The following is a 9287-nucleotide window of genomic DNA, read 5'->3' as shown; positions in this document are numbered from 1 at the left end:
CTTGCAAACGGCATGAGTAGCATGGTCCTCACCAGGGATTCAGTGTTCCAGACTCAGTGTTTGAGGAAATATACGTGTGTGAGTATGTGTGTGTGTGTGTGTGTGTGTGTGTGTGTATATATATATAAAAACATATATTTTAGTCACTCCACCCCCAAATGTGGTACCTTTTAGCATTTTTCCTGGGGCCATCTATCCTCTCCAGCAACCCCCCATCCCTGCCAGGGGAAACCATCTGTAACAGTCCTTGGCTTCAGCCACTGGTTATAGAAGTTGGAGCTTGAATTCAAGTTTACTCTAGCAAAATTCCCAAAGGGTTGATTTTGATATGATTGTTAATAAGTATTACCATCCATGTATACTAATTGTAAGGAGTAAAGACATTTCCTGTTAGAACCAATATTCTGGAGTCTCTGAAGAAATGATGATGTGTAATGTATGGACTCAAAGGTATGCCAAGAAATATTACCCCTTTTCTCTGCTGAAGTCTGAAACAACTAAGGAGTAAGACAAAAGATTGTGCAGGTATGGGCCAAAATATTATCTTTATCCCTACTAAAGTCAGAATCAAAGAATGTGGATTGGACAAATGGCAGTAATGAACTCCTAACAACTGATGCCAGAAAATCACAAAGACATAATATCCTGGTCACACGCAGCCCTGGATCAATGGGAGAGAGATTTTGCTTTTAAAATGATCCCATAACCAAGATAATCCATTATTTTAAAAAAACTCACCACACCAGCCACTGTGGGATGAGTTCAATCTCCAGGCAGGGAGTTATCCACATGGCACAGCAGACCTCTCCTGTCTCACTTGCTGCTCCCCTCAGCAGTGTATTTCAGTCAATCTGCCTGTTTTGTTCCCCACTCTGTCTCCAGTGAATCCTCTCACACCCCATATCTCTGGCCTAGACCCCAGTTCTTATATGCTTAAATAAATAAAATAAATCTTTAAAAAAAAAAGTCCACCAAGGAGAAAGGAAAAGGCCATCTTTTCCATGCCCATTTTATTACATCACTTAGAAGACTGCAAATGTAGAAAGTGGTGGGAGACTTGATTAGCAGAGCATCTCCTGCCCAGAGGAAACTACCAGGTATAGGGGAAAAATTTCTTTTTCTTATAAGTAGATGTTAATAATTATATAAAGAAGAAATAAATGTATTATTCTGATTTTCAAACAAGCTTTCAATAGGTCATTGTCAATATTTGCACAAAAAGAAATGCCAAAAAACTAATCCCAAAGATATAATATAGAAGTCCTGTTGTCAAATTACTATCAATTTCGTCAAATGAATATTTGGTATCCCCTATTTAGAGTAGACATGAAGTCCTCCTTGGTGGAAAATAATATATAAATATATGGTTTGCCTGACTTTTCCTGATTTCTCTCAAACTTATCCAAGGAAGGATGAGTTTTTTTTAATTTTATAGGAGACGTAGTATGATCATCTAACTAGATCTAGCGCAAATGGCCATGCCCCTCTTCCTCCCCACCCCAAGACCGCCAGGGAGGGGGGGAGATTTATGTTATATTTATTTACCTTAGATTTTAGTTTTGAATTCTAATATGAGTCTCCTACTCAGATTGGTTTTTTAACTGTAAACTCAATTCTCCATCTCCTCGTTCATATAATGGCATAGCACAGATTTGTGGTAGCTGATAGCAACTTTTGCCTGAATTAAGGAGATAGTTGAACTCCTTTCTCAACATTTATGTCACTTTGGATGAACTTGTAGCATCAGAAAGTTCTTTAACTTGTGTCACTCCCCATTAGTCAGCATCCCAGTTCTTTCTTGCCAGTCTGTTCCATTCTATTTATGTACGTGATTTGATGACAAGTTTCATGATGTCACAAGAAGCATGTAACTGTATTGAAAAGTATTTGGCAAATATTAAAATCTTATGAATTTTATAACATTAAATTTACATAAATAAATGTCAGTGAAACCATATGTATTTGTTTTTGTAGAAAATCAATAATCGCATGCCAATTGGAAATATATGAATCATGATGGAATGGGGTGAAATAATCTATACTCTATTCAAACTTTTTCTTCTGGCACACAAAAAGGCTCTGAGGATTATTATATTAATCCAGCACTATTCAGAGTGTGGTCTACATTCTAGCAGCATCACTTAAGGACTTTCTAAAAATGCAGACTATCAGACCTATTAATTAATATCTGTATTTTAACAAGACCCAAGGTGGTTCTTGTGTACAGTAATATTTCAAAAGTACTGTATTATTCTGTGAACACAGCTGTTCTACAGCATTTGGAGCTTAAAGTAAGTTAGGAGATGAGCTAAATAGCTTTTAAGGAGGAAACAGAATTTGTCTTGTCTTTGTTCAAAACAATGGAAACCCACACCTGGGCAATGTAGTCAGATTTTGATCTACCTGAGGAAATAATGGGGTTCAAGAAAGGCTGGATAATGACAAAATTAAATTATTGAGGACAAAGAGGGGTTTCCACATGTGGAAGAGCTAAAGACTCGTTCAGCCCAAAACATGAGAGATGAAGCAACAGTGATCAAAGTTTATAAAATCATGAAAGGCAGGAGAAACATGTTCCTGATATTAGTGTCAGGGAGCTGCCTGTGCTGGAGAAATACGTCTGTCCTTTACCCGGCAAATATGTCTTAAGTGTCTGCTACTCAAATAGCCAAGCAGCTGTTTGCAGTTATCAACAGTCTACTTCCACGCCAGGTTCAATCAGGACTGAATCACAACCAAGTGAGAGGAATATAAAGACAGTAGAAGTTCAGACAGTGCTCTGACTGTATGTCAAAATTTCCCCTTACCACACTTTCCTTTCCCAATCACCTTCCTTCTTTGCCCTTCCAAAGAGAGCTCTCTTCAATTATTTTTGCTGCCTGACAGTGGTTTCAAATTATTTACCTGGATGGTGAACACTCTTTACTCTTCTGCTCCCTGACATGGATGTTCTCTTGATGTCTCTTGCTTATCTGATCTCTGCTTGACACTTGCTCAGACAGCCCAGTTTATCAGCTTTAGACACCCTTCAGGTCACCTCAGCTCTTGCTGGTGAGTGATTGTGGGCTGTGACATAGAGGGGGTCCTTGGACCTTAATACAGTGAATTCATTAAAAAAAAAAAGAAAAATATTCCTCTATGTAAAAGCAAAGCCCTCCTGTAAGTGGTAGACTATAGAACTACAAATAGGTTCCAGAAGTTTTGGTATTGATTATTCATTAAAATCTATGGTAATATTCAAAGGAAGAAAGAATGCTTAAATATTCCTTGTTAGTATGGGACAGGAACCCCATAAAATGCCCCCAAGTAGGTGGAGACAGGGTACTGAGAAGATGGAATGTGCTTTCACCCAGCGTGACATGTTTATTCCTAAGTTAATTTCATTATCTAGTTCAAATTATTCATTATGGTTATAGAAACTGAGGAAAAATAGAACTTTCTGGCAAAATCTATTATAGCTGTTTCATTTTTATCTCAGTTGTTTCTAAACACCAGACATAATTTTCAAGTTTCCATATACTAAATATTTTAGTATTCTTTAATGATGTTTACTTTTAAACCCAGTTCTTTCTTTTTCATGATATGGGAAACAGATGGATTGATAAAAATGTACAGGAATCTGCAGTATGATGTATTTATACGAGAACATTTATAGAATTGAATTTGTGGACTAGAAAGGAATTTATTTAAGAGAAAGGTAAGGAAAAAGAGTGAGAAAGGAAAAAAAAAGGGAAATGAAGGGAATTAATGTCTTGAGTGCTATCATGTGCCAAATAATCATATTTTCAAATATAAACAGATAATAAGACATTTCCTGTAACTTCAGGGTATCTGATAAACATCTCTAGGCCAGAAAAAGAAATGTAATATGTGTCATTGTCTTCCAGTTCTAAGTTAATTCCAGTCTGATCTATGCAAGACTTGCATAATGCTTGTTTCTTTCAGGACCAACCTATTAGTGACATCTAGCCTTTCCACACAGAGGCAACTGAAGACAATCACAGTGAGGTTTCATCTGGAGAAAGCAGCCAGTGTGCTCTGCCCTTCCTATAAGGCGAGTGCAGTTGGCTTCACCACAGGAACTGCTAGTAAGCATAGCACGTGTTGCCTGGATTTTGATCAATAAAAGGTCCTGTCTCCAACTCACTCATCAAAAATCTAAAGGAGAGTCTAAAACTCTTTTCTCATAGCAAGTTTCCCAGTCTGGTTGAGGGAAAAGATAGTAATTAGTTGAGGGAAAAGATAGTAATTAGTGAAGTTTAGTGATTTTGCCTGATAATGAACAAGAGTTGGTAGGAAGAAAGGGGGACTATTCATTTATTCCTTGCAACTGTCTAGAAAAGTTTTGTGCTCTCAACCTTGTGAGAGAAAGAAACAAGGGCATGAGATCGTAGTTGCTTTCTATTGTCTACCCAGCCCAACACATTTTAGTAACTTGGTCACACACAATGTCTCTCATCCAGGAAAAGTTAAAATTCTGTCCATAATCACACAGTCAGGAACTATGTTGGTTAATTTCACAAGTTTTGTGATTTTTTTTTCTCCGATAAATACCATTGTAAGTAAACACACTAACAAATCCACACACCCACCTCTCTGCTTGATTCCTCAAGATTCCTCCAAAGAAACATTTTGTCAAATAGTGCCTAAAACAGGTATTCTTAAGTGGGGCAAATATTGGATCAAGAAAAGTTACTTGTTTATACATAAAGGAGAGCTATATGTCCATCCATCCATAAACATATACATCCTATCTGTGGCACTCAAAGTTCATGGAGAAGACAATGAGGGAAAAATGTCTCAGAAGGCACTTGGGTGGTTGAAATTATCATCATCATCATCATCATCATCATCTGAATTAGAAGAATTAGTGAGGACAATCCAGAGAATTATTTTAAACTTTTATTTTGAAAAGCTTATAAAAAAAAGTTGTGAGGATACTGTAGAAAGTGTCTTTACATCTCTAACCAATCTTTTTTATGATTTATTTTAGGATATTTTATGTTTGATATTCTGAAGTTTGAAAATAATATGCCTATGTGTAGTTTTTGTTTGTTGGTTTTTTGTGGGTATTTTTTGGGGGGTGGGGGAGCATCTTGGTTTTTTTTTTTTTTTTTTTTTTTGCATTTATCCTACCTGGTTTGTCTTGGGTTTGTTTGTTTTTGTTTTTTGTTTGTTTTTTTTTTTTTTGAGTTTTTTTAAACTACGACTTGGTGTCTGACATCAATTTGGGAAAATTCTCAGTCACTGTATTTACACCACTTCTTTTGCTCATTTCCCTTTCTTCTGTTATTTACTTTACTCATATTTGATACCTTTTGTAGTTGTCCTATGGTTCTTAGCTAATCAGATTTTTCAAACTTTGTTTTCTTTGCTTTTCAGTTTTTGAAATTTCCATTCATGTATCTCCAGCTCAGTGTCTTTCCTCAGCCATGTCCAGTCACATCAAGAGCATTCCTTACTTCTAATGCAGTGTTTTTTAATTCTATCATTTCTTTCTTAGAATTCCATTGTTCTCTTTCATTGATTACCTGCTCCTGCATGCTGTCTCCTTTATCCATTAGAGCCCTTATCAACTTAATCAGAGTTGTTTTTTTTTATTTTTTAAGAGATTTATTTATTTATGCATACAAGAGCTGGGGTACAGGCTAGAGATGTGGGGGGTGAGAGGATTCACCAGAGACAGAGCGGGGGAACAGAACAGGCAGACTGATTGAAATACCCTGCTGAGGGGAGCAGCGGGCGAGACAGAAGTCTGCTTCGCCATGTGGTTTCTCCCTGGCCAGCCGGGGATCGAACTCTTGCTGCAGAGGCTGCGGATTGCTTCATGGTGCGGTGCTTAACCCCTTGCGCCACCAGGGAGGCCTAATCAGAGTTGTTTTAAATGGCCAGTTTGATCATTTCAACATTCCTGCCTTGTCTGGTTCTGAAGCTTATTCTGTTCTTCATATTGTATGTTTTGTCTTTTGGTATGTCTTATAACTTTCTCTGATAGTTAAACATGCTGCAACAGGTAAGAGAATCTGCTGTAAGTAATCTTAATAATGCATAAAACTCATAGTTTTATGAGTAGGTCTGATTTGAGAAGAGCTGATGTCTACCTCTGGACTGTGAATGTCACAAGTTTCTCAGTTTTTTCTCCTCCCTTAGGTGGGACGGAATGGCTAGAGTGGACTAGAGTTGGGCATTGTTTTTTTTTTCCTACAAGGCAGACTGACTGAAGTAGGTATTTTCTTTTTCCCCCAACTCCCACAGTCAGCCTCCTGGTAACTGGTTCTCCTGAGGGCAGGCTTTCTTAAGAGTGCTCTGGTGCATTTAAAAAATGGTTACATTTTACTTGCCTGGCTGAAAAAAATGAGGGGATTTTTCTCTGTTTGTTTTTTTTTTTAAGATTTATTTATTCATGTATACAAGAACCGGGGTACAGGCCAGATGGGAAGGAGGATGAGAGGATTCACCAGAGACAGAGTGGGGAACAGAACAGGCAGACCGACCGAAACACACTGCTGAGGGGAGCAGCAGGCGAGACAGGAGAGGTCTGCCATGCCATGTGGCTATCTCTGCGGCAGGCCTGGACCAACCCCCCACTGCAGAGGCTGCAAGCAGCCTCACAGTGCTGCGCTCAACCAGCTGTGCCACCAGGGAGGCCCTCTGGTATTTTTTTTTTTTTTAATATGAGAATCTGGTCAGTCTCCTAGAAATACACCTCACATATTTTGAGCTCTCTATTGACTGGATCCCCCTTGGATTTTTAGCTCTCATACTCATGCACACTCAGCCTACAGCACTATTCAAGTGGACTTCAGGCTTTTTTTTACCTGGTATTGGCTCCTATAGAGGTTTGTGCTTGCAATTCTCCACTCTGGTAAGCTGAGACTTCCTGTATTTATGTATCTTTCTTGCTAATTTGGAGGCACTGATTTGTCCTGTCTGCCCCTCTGTTACAAATCGAGAAGAGTTGTTGATTTTTCAAACTCTTGAGTCTTTGCCTTGTCATTAGAATGAAATAGCAATGTCAAAAATCCTTACGTGCAGAACTAGGCAGGCTAATGCTTCCTAAAGCATCATCTTGCAAAACCTTAATAATGATCAGAACCAGAAAAATAAATATATGCTATACTGTAATAGATAGATACTATTAACTAAATACATTTGAATTTCACAAGTTTTTCCACAAATTTCTTTTTCTGTATCCCATAATGCATTTAATCATCTCTCCTTCATTTATTTCTTCCCATGATGTAAATTTATCCCTGGGAAAGTTTAGGCAGTGTCTGGAGACATTTTTCATTCTTACAACTGGAGAGGTACTACTGGTATCCAGTGGCTAGAAGCCAAGGATACAACTAAACTTCCTGTAACACAAAGGACAGTCCCTAATATCAATAGTGCCAAGCTTGGAAAATCCTGAGTTGAAGGAAGAGCATGTGCACAATCTTAAAGTTGTGAAAGGTGTGCAGGAGTTTGAAAGAATAGTTCCTTGTCCAGGGTCATTAATGCACAACTGACATTTTGAAAGGTGTCTTAGTCAGCTCAGGCAACTGTAACAAAATGCCATAGACAAGGGGGGCTTAAACAAATTTTTCTCACAATACAGATGTCTGGGAAGTCCAAGACCTATGTGCCAGCAGATTCTATTCCTGATAAGATCCCATTTCCTGGCTTGCAGACTGCAGTCATCTTTCTGTGTGCTTATGTGAACTCTTCTTTGTGCACAAGATGACGTTTGGCTTTGTTTTCTCTCCCTCTTCATAGAGCAACACTAATATTATTAGGGGTGCTCCACCTTAAGCCCTCATCTAAGCCTAATTACCTCCCAAAAGCCCCTCCTCATGTTGGCAATTAGCACTTCATCATATGAACTTGAGGGGGGGGAACCACAAATAATCAGTCCATGGAAGTAAGGGGCACTTCAGTGAGCAATTATTCTTTAAATGTAGTATAAAGTCAGTTTGAAATGATTGAGTGCAATTCTAACAGGTTTAGGCCCTATTCATTTAACAAATTGGAATTTGTAGGGGGGGTTGTTTAGTTTGTATTTTACTTGGAGTGGCTGGCCAGCATCCAACTTCCCTCTTGAGTTGGGACTTCCTTGCTGCATACTGTATACATGCCATACTACCCTCCTCTTCTCATACTATAGAAGCCAAAGAGAAAGATTCCTCTCTTGTCTAATGATGCAAAAACATCATCCTCGCTAAACTGATCCTGATGAAATACAATTACTGTATTTCTAGGGAAGTCCTCCCAACTGAACTTCCCCCCTACATACGTTTCAAATCTAGTTCGCCAGCCTTCCATTAAGTCTATCTTTATACTGTATTCCATGTCATTGCTGGAGAACAGGTTTGGTTTCTGAGCTTGTAGTCACAACCCTTAACTGACCCAGTGGGTCACTACCTAGGGTTTTTCAATAAGAGGAGCAATGCCATCTCATCTCTCCATTAAGATGTTCATTCAGACCAGTCTGTAGTGTGGATGAAAAAATGTTAGCACTAGAGGTAGTAGCAAGGAATATAGTTATCAGTTCTGATGAGACATAATAGATTATGAGCTTGAGCTAGAATAAGAGAAAAAGGGGGAAAACACAATGCAACTGTGGAGATAGAATCAGGAAATTAATTGATATGACTTGCTGATTGCAAGGGTGAGGAGAAATGGTGAGCAAGGAGGTGGTTGATGGCTCTTCAGATAGTAGCATCAGTGAACACTGGTTCTATTCTAGCAGAACAACATTATGAGTCAGAATAGGAAAGACATTGCAGTGTCTCAATATTGAAAGTGATGATCTTTTTTTAAAATTTTTGAAAATTTATTTATTTATATATGTGAAAGTGATAATCTTGAATTTAGAATTAGACCCTTTTTGGCAATAACATTTAAAGTATCAGTAAAACACATCTTAATATGCTCAGCATTTATATTTACTTATTCCTTATATAACATTTATTACTGGTCCACTAGTATTTTGTATCCAAAAGACAGTGCCTTAAATTGCGAAGATATGAAATATTTGATTTCACTCATTATAGCATTTGAAGTAATTATATCAAAAGTTATGAATATATTTAGAAAGAGTTGGCTGAATAAAATTATTTTAATCTTAAGCAGTGTTTAAATACATATTAAGAACATTTTATAGTCATGAATGGTAGGTCAGGTTATATCGCAGTGTACATCAAAATACTTGGCATGACCTTAGAGGTCATCAAACATAGCACTTGATTCTTGGAAGATCATGAAGATAATGAAAAATTAGTTTAAGTGAACCTCTGGTAAATTGTTTT

The sequence above is a fragment of the Talpa occidentalis genome, unplaced genomic scaffold, assembly GCF_014898055.3.
Source record: "Talpa occidentalis isolate TD23 unplaced genomic scaffold, MPIMG_talOcc4v2.1 talOcc4.4, whole genome shotgun sequence".
In the NCBI taxonomy this organism is placed as follows: domain Eukaryota; kingdom Metazoa; phylum Chordata; class Mammalia; order Eulipotyphla; family Talpidae; genus Talpa; species Talpa occidentalis.
Note: the sequence above shows the minus strand (reverse complement) of the source record.